Source organism: Hemiscyllium ocellatum, chromosome 5 (assembly GCF_020745735.1).
Source record: "Hemiscyllium ocellatum isolate sHemOce1 chromosome 5, sHemOce1.pat.X.cur, whole genome shotgun sequence".
Lineage (NCBI taxonomy): Eukaryota > Metazoa > Chordata > Chondrichthyes > Orectolobiformes > Hemiscylliidae > Hemiscyllium > Hemiscyllium ocellatum.
The window spans coordinates 76,134,894-76,149,074 of NC_083405.1; the positions used below are offsets into that span (position 1 = coordinate 76,134,894).

The following is a 14,181-nucleotide window of genomic DNA, read 5'->3' on the forward strand; positions in this document are numbered from 1 at the left end:
TATAGTGATTTGTATCTGCCGCTTCTGACAGCTGGAACTGACAACCGGAAGCGGCAGATACAAATCACTATAAATGCTGGAGGAAACATCACAGAAGCGCTTCACAGGAGGCTCCCAAGCACTGAGGATGTCACCTAGACAGGGGACAAAATGTCTGCAACACAAATTCCCAGCTCGGCGAACAGAACCACAACAATAGAAGTGAGTCAAACAGTCAGGGCAGGCAGGGACAAGGTAGGACTAATAAATTAAACTGCATTTATTTCAATGCAAGGGGCCTAACAGAGAAGGCAGATGAACTCAGGGCATGGTTAGGAACATGGGACTAGGATATCATAGCAATTATGGAAACATGGCTCAGGGATGGGCAGGACTGGCAGCTGAATGTTCCAGGATACAAATGCTACAGGAAGGATAGAAAGGAAGGCAAAAGAGGAGGGGGAGTGGCATTTTTCTTAAGGGATAGCATTACAGCTATGCTGAGGGAGGATATTCCCGGAAATACATTCAGGGAAGTTATTTGGGTGGAACTGAGAAATAAGAAAGGATGATCACCTTATTAGGATTGTATTATAGACACCCCAATAGTCAGAGGGAAATTGAGAAACAAACTTGTAAGGAGATATCACCTACCTGTAAGGTGGGACTGCCATTGCGTTAAGGGTTTAGATGGAGAGGAATTTGTTAACTGTGTACAAGACAATTTTTTGATTCAGTATGTGGATGTACCTATTCGAGAAGGTGCAAAACTTGACCTTCTCTTGGGAAATAAGGCAGGGCAGGTGACTGAGGTGTCAGTGGGAGAGCACTTTAGGGCCAGCGACCATAATTCTATTCGTTTTAAAATAGTGATGGAAAAGGATAGACCAGATCTAAAAGTTGAAGTTCTAAATTGGAGAAAGGCCAATTTTGACAGTATTAGGCAAGAACTTTTGAAAGCTGATTGGAGGCAGATGGTTGTAGGTAAAGGGATGTCTGGAAAATGGGAAGCCTTCAGAAATAAGATAACAAGAATCCAGAGAAAGTATATTCCTGTCAGGGTGAAAGGAAAGGCTGGTAGGTATAGAGAATGCTGGATGACTAAAGAAATTGAGGGTTTGATTAAGAAAAAGAAGGTAGCATATGTCAGGTATAGACAGGATAGATCGAGTGAATCCTTAGAAGAGTATAAAGAAAGTAGGAGTATACTTAAGAGGGAAATCAGGAGGGCAAAACGGGAACATGTGATAGCTTTGGCAAATAGAATTAAGGAGAATCCAAAGGATTTTTACAAATATAGTAAGATCAAAAGAGTAACTAGGGAGAAAATAGGACCCTTCAAAGATCAGCAAGGTGGCCTTTGTGTGGAGCCACAGAAAATGGAGGAGATACTAAATGAATATTTTGCATCAGTATTTACTGTGGAAAAGGATATGGAAGATATAGACTGTAGAGAAATAGATGATGACATCTTGCAAAATGTCCAGATTACGGAGGAGGAAGTGCTGGATGTCTTGAAATGGTTAAAAGGGGATAAATCCCCAGGACCTGATCAGGTGTACCCGAGAACTCTGTGGGAAGCTAGAGAAGTGATTGCTGGGTCTCTTGCTGAGATATTTGTATCATCGATAGTCACAGGTGAGGTGCTGGAAGACTGGAGGTTGGCAAACGTGGTGCCACTGTTTAAGAAGGCCGGTAAAGACAAGCCAGGGAACTATAGACCACTAAGCCTGACCTTGATGATGGGCAAGTTGTTGGAGGGAATCCTGAGGGACAGGATGTACATTTATTTGGAAAGGCAAGGACTGATTAGGAATAGTTAACATGGCTTTGTGCATGGGAAATCATGTCTCACAAACTTGATTGAAGGTTTTGAGGAAGTAACAAAGAGGATTGATGAGGGCAGAGCTGTAAACATGATCTATATGGAATGTTTCATGCAATTCTGTCTCCTTCCTATTGGCAGGATGTTGTGAAAGGGTTCAGAAAAGATTTATAAGGATGTTGCCAAGGTTGGAGGATTTGAGCTATATGGAGAGGTTGAATAGGCTAGGGCTGTTTTCCCTGGAGCATCGGAAATTGAGGGGTGACCTTGTAGAGGTTAATGAAATCATGAGGGGCATGGACACAATAAATAGACAAAGTCTCTTCATTGGGATAGGGAGTCCAGAACTAGAGAGCTGAGGTTTAGGGTGAGAAGGGAAAGATATAAAAGAGACCTAAGAGGCAACATTTTCATGCAGAGATTGGTACATGTATGGAATGAGCTGCCAGAGGATGTGGTGGGGGCTGGTACAATTGCAACATTTAAGAGGCATCTGGATGGGTATATGAATAGGAAGGCTTTAGAGGATACGGGCCGGATGCTGGCAGGTGGAACTAGATTGGGTTGGGATATCTGGTCGGCATGGACAGGTTGGATCAAAGGGTCTGTTTCCATGCTGTACATCTCTATGACTCTATGACTCTATATGAACTGAGAAGAGCCAGGAGTGGGCATGAAAAAGTTTTGGCAGGAAGGATTAGTGAGAAAGTAGGGCCAGCCAGGTATAGTGTAGGGAACCTGTGCTTAGAGTCTGAGCAGATTGGGGAAGCCTTAAATGAGTTTTTTTACTCTGGTTTTCACTAAGAAAAAGGACCTTGTTCTGAAGAACTTCAAGGAGCTGGGAAACAGGCTTGAACAGATCAAGATTGATGAAGCTGATGTGCTGGAAATTTTGGCAAACATTAAGATTGATAGGTCCGCAGGGCCAGACCAGATTTATCCTAGGCTGCTCCGGGAAGTGAGAAAGGAGGTTGCTAAGCCACTGGTGAAGATCTTTGCTTCCTCACTCTCCACAGCTGTCGTACTGGAGGATTGGAGGGAGCCAAATGTTTTTCCTCTTTTCAAGAAGGGGAAATATGGACATCCCTGGCAATTACAGAAGAGTCAGTCTTACGTCTGTGGTCAGCAAGGTTTTGGAAAGTGTTCTGAGGGATAGGATTTATGACTATTTGGCAAAACATAGTGTGATTAAAGGCAGCCAGCATAGCCTTGTGAGAGGAAGATCATGCCTCACAAATCTTATTGAGTTCTTCGAGGAGCTGTCAAGACAGGTCAACGAAGGTCGAGTAGTGGATGCGATGGATATGGACTTCAGCAAGGCATTTGATAAGGTTCCCCATGGTAGGCTCATTCATAACGTCAGGAGATATGGGATACAGGGAGATTTGGCTATCTGGATTCAGAATTGGTTAGCTGACAGAGAGTGGTTGTAAATGGAAAATATTCTGCCTGAAGACAGTGGTGAGTGGTATCTCACAAGGCTCTATTCTTGGGCCTCTGCTCTTTGTAGTTTTTATAAATGACTTGGATGAGGAGGTTGTGGGATGGGTTAATAAATTCACAGATGACACAAAGGTTGGAGGTGCCGTTGATAATATTGAGGGCTATTGCAGGCTGCAGCGTGACATAGACAGGATGCAGAGCTGGGCTGAGAAATGGCAGATGGAATTCAGTCAGGATAAATGCAAAGTGACATATTTTGGAAGGTCAAACTTGAATGCTGAAAATAGGATTAAAGACAGGATTCTTGGCAGTGTGGAGGAACAGAGGGATCTGGATGTGCAAGTGCATGAATCGCTCAAAGTTGCCACCCAAGTGGATCGGATTGTTAAGAAAGCATATGGTGTTTTGGCTTTTATTAACAGGGGGATCGAGTTTAAGAGCCGCAAGGTTTTGCTGCAGCTCTACAAGAACCTGGTGAGACCACACTTGGAATAGTGTGTCCAGTTCTGGTTGCCTTATTATAGGAAAGACACGGAGGCTTTGGAGAGCAAAGAAGGTTTACCAGGATGCTCCCTGAACTGGAGGGCTTGCTTTACAAAGAGCGGTTGACTAAGCTCGGACTTTTCTCTCTGGAGAGATGGAGGAAGAGAAGTGATCTGATTGAGGTACACAAGGTAATGAGAGGCATGAATAGAATCAATAGCTAGAGACTTTTCCGCATGGCAGGACTGACTGGCATGAGGGGTCATCGTTTTAAGATATTAGGAGGAAGGTATAGAGGAGACGTCAGAGGAAGGTCTTTACGCAGTGAGTTGTGAATGCATGGAATGCATTGTCAGCGGTGGTGGTGGAGGCAAAGTCATTAGGGACATCTAAGCGACTGCTGGACATGCACATGGACAGCAGTGAATTGCGGGGTGCATAGGTTAGGTTATTATATTTTAGAATAGGAAAAATCCTCAGCACAACATCGTGGGCCAAAGGTCCTGTTCTGTGTTATATTTTTCTATGTTCTATGTTCTAGAGACTCAAAGTTTACAGGAACACAAAATACTAACTTGCACTTCGTAAGCATGAGTTGCATTCTGGCGTCCGCATGGGCTGGAATTAGTTAAAGATGAATTGAAAGCCAGAGAGCATGCCACTATAACTTTGAGATATTGTTTGAAGGCTTTGGTTCACGAGGTACACAGGAGGAGAGATAATCCCCAAGAGGTCAGGAAGTCCTCCAGATAAACATTGCAGTAGATCACTTTTGATTTCAATACAAGCAGTCTAATCCTGAAAACGTGGACATGTTTAATGACTTACAATAAATTGTCATGATCAGTGAATGTATATTCACATGCCATACTCTGTAAACTGTACCATGAGCCACACTACCTGTTCTGTTTATTACAGTCTTTTCAGCTGTTTGCCAGCAATTTCTATCATCACAACTCAAACCTCAAGTTCAAAACTTTATGCCTCACTCTCGCACTGAGCATTGTCTCAAGCCACACATTCATACCTCACAGCTTGTGCACACTCTAGCTCTTCAAAAGTGGCAGGTACATCATCCAAATATATTGCACTCTGTTTACTGACACATCTCCTCTCTCTTGCTGGGCCAGTTGGTGCACAATAAAAGGAAGTAGCAGCTAATTGGTGGGGTTGCAGGTAGGGCTGCCCATACTCATCTCCATAAAGGCACTTGCAGACCTAACCATGATGCAGCATCTGATTACTTACGTCTCATGTTCCATTTCAGAAAAAGCAGAGGACAGTTAATGCCTTAGTATTGCAATCGAACCTCAAACTCAAATCGTGTTATTTCTGCTTGATGTCAGGTATGTTTAGTACAACTATTTTAGATTTCTTCTGATTCCAGGAAGGTTCCAGTCAATTGGAAAATGGTTAATGTGACACCCCTCTTCAGGAATGGAGGAAGACAAAGCAGGAAACTATAGGTCAGTTAGCCTAACATCTGTCACTAGGAAAATGCTGGAATCTATTATTCAGAAAGAAATAGCAGGGCAAATAAGAAAGGGTAACACAATCAAACAGACCCAACATGTTTTTGTGAAAGTGAAATTGTGTTTGACAAATTTTCTACAGAATATAACAATCAGAGTTGAAAAATGGAAATTTGTAGATGTAGTGTACTTGGATTTTCAGAAGACATTAAATAAGTTGTCACATATAAGGTAATGCACAAGATAGGAGCTCACAGTATTGGGGTTAATGTTTTAGCATGAATTGAGGTGTGGTTAACAGAAAGAGAGAATCATGATTAAGGGTCTTTTTTAGGTTGAAAAGATATAACTTGTGGAGTGCTACAAGGATTAATCCTCGGGTCTCAATTGGAAGGGGCAGAGTGTAACGTATCATCAGCAAAACTAGATGCAAGTATAGGTGGAAGGGTATGTTGTGTTAAGGACATATGGAATCTGCAAAGGGATATAGATTGGTTGTGTGAATGAGCAAAAACTTGACTGATGGACTTTAATATAGAAAGGTGTGAAGTCATACATTTTGGCAGGAAGAACCAAAGGGCAAGTTATAATTCAAGTCTAAAGAGACTCCAAAAAAGTGCAACCCAGCGGATCTGGATGTTCTCGTGCATGAAACATAAAATGTCAATTTCAGGTGCAGCAAATAATTAAAATGGCAAATGGAATTTTGGCCTTTGTTATGGTGGGGGTGGGGGGGTGGGGGGAGTGGGTGCAGATTTACAAGTAGAGAAGTGTTGCTAGAACTCTACAGGATACAGGGGAGGTCACACCTGATGTATAGTGTACAGTTATGGTTCCTGTATTTAAAAAAAGGTATGGAAGAAGTTCAAAAGAGATTCATTAGGCTGATTCCTGGGATGAAGGGGTTGACTTATCAAGAAAGGCTAAATAGGATAAGCCGTTATTAATTTGAGTTTAGAATAATGAAGGTGAACATATTTAAACATAAATTTCTGAGGGAGCTTGACAGGGTAACTGTTGAGAACATATTTTAAAATGGGAGAAATCTCAAACTAGGAAATTTAATAATAGAATAAGGGAGCCCTCATTTAAAACTGCAATATGGTGAAATTTTCTCTCCCAGTGGGAGCTGAATATCTGGAGTTTTCTAAACTGTTTGGAGGCTAGATCACTGAAAGTAGTTAAAGTGGATGTGGAAAGATTTTTGAAACAACAAGGAGTTGATAGCTGGTGCAGATCAGTCATGAATGGCAGGACAGCTGTGGGGGCCAAATGGCCAACTGCTGATCTGTTTCCTTCTATTCTGATGAAATCATGCTTGAGAATATTAGTGTTCAATGGAGATTACAGACTCTCACAAAGATCTTGCAGTCTGTCCTTCAATCAGCTATGAAGGTTATTGAAGTGCTGGCTCATATGAGTGGCATTAGACTTGTGGAGCACGAGTCTGTTGGTTCTCTCTCGAGGAATATTTAGTGGCTCTGTACTAAATGACTCAACAGGAAGTGCCAGGAAGAAAGGATCATAAAAGTTTTAGGTGCCCTTGAATATTGAGCCCTCAAGTTTGTGACTCACTGTTCCAAGCGTGACCTGTGTTACTTTTCATACCTGTGTGAGGATGTCCATAAATGTAAACTGGAATTGGAGACTGGCAGTGACCACACCCAGAGTAGATGGATTAAGTGTTTTCTTCTATCTGAACACATGGGCTCTACTCATGAGCAAGGTGAGAATTTTGAAAGGGCAATTGGACTAATCTGGTGCTTTCACAGTATAAGATGAAGACACTTGTGCACAGGGCACACACACAGTGTCCAATTGTGTATAATACAAATCCTGATTGTAGACAATCATGATCATCACAGATTATAGATATTCACCACTATTGAGCACAAATTGTTACTGATGATTTTACAAGTGGCATTTGAGGCAACTGTTGACAAAAGAGAACCCTGGCTGTAGGAGGCCACAAAACTGATTTTCTCTTAACCCCCACACATAAATATCTGCCAACATGCTCTTTTTTGCAAGTGCTGCCTTTCTTGTGTGATGCAGGAAATGGGAGGACAAGGTATCCTCACTGATACAGCACTTACAATCTCCTACTGTATTTGCATAACACAGCTTGTGCTGCATTCATTGGAATAAGGTTCCCATGTCAAAGATCGATGTACAAGTATGTCAATTCACTCATTGTCAGAGTCCTCCATGTCTCACTATATGGAGAACTATGCTGAAGTTTCTAGGCCTGGATGCCTTACAGGATGGTTATTTGTAAACAAGGGCTACCCTGCACAACCATGGCAGATCACACCAATCTGCAGTCCTCACTTTCTCCTCCATTTTTCAACCCTGTGACTGAGGCCAAGCATAGATACAATGCTGCTCATTCTTTGACAGGGTATGGTGCAGCAGACAAAAGAAGAGGCACTGATACTTGTTTTGGTATGGGAGGGGTATTGTAGGTACTTGAAATACAGTGCAGACAGATTGTGCTATATAATCCTAGCATGTTTTGCTTTGTACAACTGGATCAACAAGAGGCTATGACAGATGCTAAAAAGTTGGGAGAGTAACAACTGTCTTCCAAGAAAGAAGAATGATGTCATTGAGAATGGGTGGGGTTTTCAACCTACAAAATGGTAGAGTGATGCAGCATTAGGTGTAACATAACAAGCCAGGACCTTAAACACCTCCCAGTCCCATTAGGTATGAGATGGTTGCAATGATCATACATTGACTGTCATTTTGTCACTGCTTGAAAAGCAAGCAGTTCCTCTCTGCTTCCAGAAGCAAATGCAGTTTCCCTTTATTTGTTTTTTTCTTCTCCTTAGACTTTCCAGTATGAGATAGCCCAACATGGGACAAAATATGTCTGGCTACACTGGCCTTTGGGGAATGAGTAGAACCCAGTTAGGCAAGTTCTAAGATACCATGACACTAAGGATGCTTCACCACTATAATTTGGTTCATAGATTCCAATTAATTTACAAACATACACTTATATTTGCAATGAGGTGTCAGCTACACCACCGATATTTGCTGAGAAATGTATGTGCACAGTGAAAGTTCCCGACTGACAGCGTTTGACCAGATATATGGCTGGGATCAGGAAATGGGAATCCCGGTGATCCCAGTAGTGGTGAGAATTGGCACCGGTGGTGAGAGGGATTACACAGCAAGAAGGACATCAGAGAGGCAAGGTACATAGCTACAGAGGCGAGTTTCAGAAAATACTAAGGAGAAATCTCACTGCGCCACACAGAGAGGAATTCTCAGTGAAAATGGCATTTTTCTGATTTCTGGTAAAATTCAGCTCGATGTGTGAAAAAGGTTTTTCTCTCAAACCACGTTTTCTTTTTTAGTAAATCAGTTTAAATCTATGCTGTCTTTTACAAGTAAAAACTATTCTTTTTTCCTATATACGTTACTCCATCAAGGTCACTCATGGTTTTGTAAACTGCTCAAAGATCTGCTTCTAGTCCTCTTCTCTCCAAGTAGAAAAGTCCCAATCTCTAAATAACGAACCTTACATAATTTTCCTTATCCCTGGAAACATTCATGTAAACCTCTTCTGCATGCTTTCAATGTATTCACATTCTTTCTATCCTGTTGAGGTCTTATACAAGTTCAGCATAACCTTCCTGTTCTTGTACTCTATGCTCCTATTCATAAAGGATGCTATGTGTTTTATTAACTTCTCTGTCCACCTGCCCTGCTACCTTCAATGATCGACGCATATAAACATCAGGTCTCTCTGCTCATGCACCCTGTTTAGAATCTTACCATTTATTTTATATTGTCTCTCAATGTTCTTCCAACTAAAAATGCTTCACTTCATAGTTCTCAACATTAAACCTCATCTGCCATTTAATTTCCCACTCCAACAACTCGTCAATATTCTTTTGGAGTTCCTTGTCAGAAATTACAATGCTTAAAGTTTTGAATCATTTGCAAGCTTTAAAAATGCTTCCTGCGCACCAAAATCTAGATCGTTAACATATGTTAGGACAGACAACTCCTGGAGAATTCCACTACAAGGAGAAAGTGAGGACTGCAGATGCTAGAGATCAGAGCTTAAAAATGTGTTGCTGGAAAAGCGCAACAGGTCAGGCAGCATCAAAGGAACAGGAGAATCGACGTTTCAGGCATAAGCCCTTCTTCAGGTATCATGCTTTCAATGTATTCACATTCTTTCTATCCTGTGGTGCCCAGATCTGTGCATAGTATTCCAGTTGAGGTCCTGAAGAAGGGCTTATGCCCGGAACGTTGTTTTTCCTGTTCCTTTGATGCTGCCTGACCTGCTGCGCTTCTCCAGCAACACATTTTTGAATTCCACTACAAACCTTACTCCAGCCTGAAAAATATCCATTGACAATTACTTTCTGCTTCATGTCACTCGGCCAATTTTGTATCCATGTTGCTGCTGTGCCTTTAATACCGTGAGCTATAGCTTTCCCCAACTCTGTTGTGTGGCACTGTATCAAATACCTTCTGAAAGTCCACATATACACATCAACAGTGTTACCTTAGTTGAGTCATTTCTATTTCCTTTATCGTGCCAGGGAGCTCTAGATTTGTTCATCTTCCCTTTCCCTTTTAAGGGAATATACCTTCCCTGTACCTGAACCATTTGCTCTTTGCAAATAGCCTATTGTTCAGCTGCTGCTTTTCCTGCCAAGCTTTGTTTCCAGTTGTCTGATCAACTTGGATTTTGCACCAATAAAGTCTGCTCTTCCAAAGTTTATTATTCTTACTCTGGCATGACCAACATAATTTTTGATCATTATCCTGATCTTTATGATACAAAGTTCACTGTCCCCCAAATGGTCCTCAGTATCATGTGTTCTACTTGATCCAACTCATTCCAAAGAACCAGGTCTAGCAATATCTTCTTTTTCATTGGACTAACACACACTGCTGTAGGAAATCCTCCTAAACACAAGCTAGAAACATACGTCCCTTGCTGCTAAATCAATAACCTATATAAATACTGGAATAGTGGTAAAATTCCCAATTATTACCACTCAAGGCTGTTTACACTTCTCTGTAGTTTCCTTGCAGATTTGTTCTTCCATTTCCTCCCACTAGTTGGTGGACCATAGATTACACTGAGCAATGTGATTGTCCCTTTCTTATTGTTTAATCTCCAGGAAATTAATTCTGTCCTATAAGCATCTGAAACATTTACTTTCTCCAAGGTTGCAATGTTTTCCTTAACCAAAAATGCTAGTCACCTCTCTCTTTCTTTATTTCTTATCTTTGTTGAACACCTTAGGGAGGTTACGGCATAATGGGATGTCAATGGACTAGTAACTCAGTATAGGCGAAAGTGAGGACTGCAGGTTAGAGTCAAGAGTGTGATGCTGGAAAAGCACAGCAGGTATTGAAGCATTGGGGAGCAGGAGAGTCAACGTTTCAGGCAAAAGCCCTTCATTATTCCTGATGGGAAAACGTCAAATCTCCTGCTCTTTGGATGCTGCCTGAGCTGCTGTGCTTTTGCAGCACCACACTCTCGACACTAGTAACTCAGAATCCCAGTTTAACGTTCTGGGGATATGTCATGGAGTCATAGAGATGTACAGCACAGAAACAGACCCTTTGGTACAACTCGTCCATGCCGACCAGATATCCCAACCCACTCTAGTCCCACCTGCCAACACCCAGACCATATCCCTCCAAACCCTTCTATTCATATACCCATTCAGATGCCTTTTTAAATGTTGCAATCTTACTAGCCTCCACCACTTCCTCTGGCAGCTCATTCCATACATGTACCAATCTCTGCATGAAAATGTTGTCCCTTAGGTCTCTTTTATATCTTTCCCTTCTCACCCTAAACCTCAGCCCTCTTGTTCTGGACTCCCTACCCCAGTGGAGAGACTTTGTCATTTATTGTGTCCATGCCCCTCATGATTTTATAAACCTCTACAAGGTCATCCCTCAATTTCCGATGCTCCAGGGAAAACAGCCCTAGCCTATTCAACCTCTCCATATAGCTCAAATCCTCCAACCTTGGCAACCTCCTTATAAATCTTTTCTGAACCCTTTCACAACATCCTGCCAATAGGAAGGAGACCAGAATTGCATGAAACATTCCAACAATGGCCTAACCAATGTCCTGTACAGTCGCAATATGACCTCCCAACTCCTGTACTCAATACTCTGACCAATAAAGGAAAGCATACCAAATGCCTTCTTCACTATCCTATCTACCTATAATTCCACTTTCAAGGAGCTATGCACTCCAAGGTCTCTTTGTTCAGCAACACTCCCTAGGACCTTACCATTAAGGTCCATGTATTTGAATCCCATTATAGTAGATCGTCAAATTTGAATTCAATAAAAAATAAGTGAATAGCTAGGCTAATGGCAGCCTAGTAACCATTGTTATAAATACCCACCTGATTCAATAATGCTCTTTGGGGAAGGAACAATGCCTCCTTATGCAGTCTGGCTGACATATGATTTCAGACCCACAACAATATAGTTGACTTTGAAAATGTTTTGTGAACCTTTCAGTTCAGGGGCTAATGGATGGGCAAGGCTTGCCCAATAAGCAATGCCCACATCCCATGAATAAATAAAAACAACTTGTAACCAGGAATATATGCCACCAAACCTTTCCTTGAGGCAACTTTCTGTTATTGGTACAATATTAATATAGTACAAGGTAAAATACGTTGATGTCTTTATTACAGTGAAGTGCTCAAAGGGCACAGTACTACAATTGAAGTTGAATCAGTGTTTTATAAAAGCTTCATCGTAATTTCCTTGCTTATGAACTCTGTGCCTCCCTTTATAAGGTTCCATAGTCCTTATGCCAATCTAACTGCTTTCCCAGCTTCCTCAGATAGAGACAAAAAAAAAACTGCAGATGTTGGAATCCAAGGTAGACAGGCAGGAGGCTGGAAGAACACAACAAGCCAGGCAGCATCCGGAGATGGAGAAGTTGACATTTCAGGTGTAACCCTTCTCCACCTCCTGATGCTGCCTGACTTGCTGTGTTCTTCCAGACTCCTGCCTTACCAGCTTCCTCTGCCAGATTCAATAAGTTGTGCACATCTACCCCAGGTCTCTCTGCTCCTGCACCTACATTAGAAATCTTTTAAAGTTGATTTTAATTGCTCTTACTTTAGCCATGTGCCTCCCTCCCTCTAGCCATGTGTAAATCACTATTTCGGTCCCTAACTGGCCCAGCTCCTCACTTTACCAACCATTTACTATCTGGATGCTTATGGAAGATGTTGGGATTTTGTTTTATATTAGCAGCTAATATCTTCTCATATTCACTTTTCGCTGCTGTTATTCCTCTTTCACTTCCCCCATCTGAATACTCTGTATTCAACTTGCTTTTCACTTGTATCATCAACATGGCACTTGTTATATGTACCACTCGTAGCTTCAACTCATAGCTTGTTTTCATTCTGGGAGCTCTGACTTATAAGTCCTGCATTTATCCCTTCTAAGAAAAATACCTCCACTCTACATAATCTATTGTCTCTTTAAAGGCAGCTCAAGGTTCCATTACAGTTTTGTCTGCAAATCTTTGATTCCAATTTATTTCTGCACAATCCATTCTCATGCCAGTGAAGTTGGCTTCCTCTCAGTTAAGTACTTTCACATGAGATTGTTTCTTGATTTTTCCAATTTCAAAGTTAAACCTCATGATCACCTTCTCACATAGTTCCATAAGATCACAGGAAATAGGAACAGGGATGAGGCCATTCAACCCCTTGAGCCTGTTCCACAGTTCAGTAGGATCATAGCTGACCCAATGTTCCTCACATCTGCTTTCCTGCAATTTGATTCCCCCACTGATCAAGAATCTATATATTACCCCATTGCCAACTGATCCACCTAAGTCCTCAGAACCAGATCCAGCAATATCTCTATTTATAGGACAGAAACACACCAATCCAGAAAACTTTCCTGAGCATATCTTAGAACTTTGCCAAAACAACAGGAAAATATAGCAAGTGCTGGAAATTGGAAATGAAAACAAGATGAAGGAAACTCTCAGCACTCATTTTACATTATTACACAAAACATATGTGTGTAATAATGAATGAAAAAAAATTGAACTTGACCAGCATTATCCAATCATAAAAGTATGTTTTACAAATGTTGGTGCAATGTAAACAATGCTCATTTGAATGAGTTATGATATGCTACCAAAGAAGAACATTCATTATAGAGCAGAGGTAAGATTTGGCAAATAAAAGCTTCTTTAATGTAATGGTCTATAGATTGAGTCTCACGAGCGAGTGATTCTCATCTTGCCAATCAACACTTGTTTGGAGAATGGGACCTGTGCTCTCAACATCAAGAACCGTGTTAGTGCCAGTCTCAACCAATTTTTTCAACTTTCACACCAATGTCCACAACTTTCAGGGCTTCGAAGATTCCACTGACATTGCTTTACAAACACAAAAAATATCCACAATACTTCAACCTTTATTCGGGATATGTCCATTTGTTTTATTAATACAGGTAGTTCTTCTCTCATTCAATAGTTGTGTTCTTGTACAATCCCACATCATAGGAAAATTGTGTTTTAGAAACAGTGCTTAGAGTATTGGCAATGTAATCATGTTACAGCCAGTACACGTTTTAAAAGTTTGCGCTTTAGAAACAATATCCCTAATTCATCAATCTTGTTATTCACATTAATAAAATATGTGTTATAGCAGAACAACTTGTAATTCTTTACAATGACAGACAGAAATAAGACCTGAGTGAAGCAGATTTAAAGCATATAATTAAATGTTAAACAGTGTCAAAGAAGCACAAGTAGATTAGAAAAATATCATTAATTAGCTTGGTCAAATGTGGGGTAAGATTTTATTTAATTACAAAAGATAAAGAGTCACTTTGTATAGACCACAAAAATAATGTATAGATAAATTGACACAGCTATTATCATATGATTTGCTACAATACAATAGCAATACCATCTGTTGCTTTCAGTGACTACAA

At 41.0% G+C, this 14,181-nt stretch overlaps 1 protein-coding gene across 1 annotated transcript in view; it reads right to left on the minus strand.

Moving 5' to 3' along the window:
* Positions 1–14,181, minus strand: part of LOC132816077 (E3 ubiquitin-protein ligase HECW1-like) — a 356,118-nt gene that overhangs the window by 267,070 nt on the left and 74,867 nt on the right. The gene's annotated exons all lie outside the window — the stretch shown is intronic.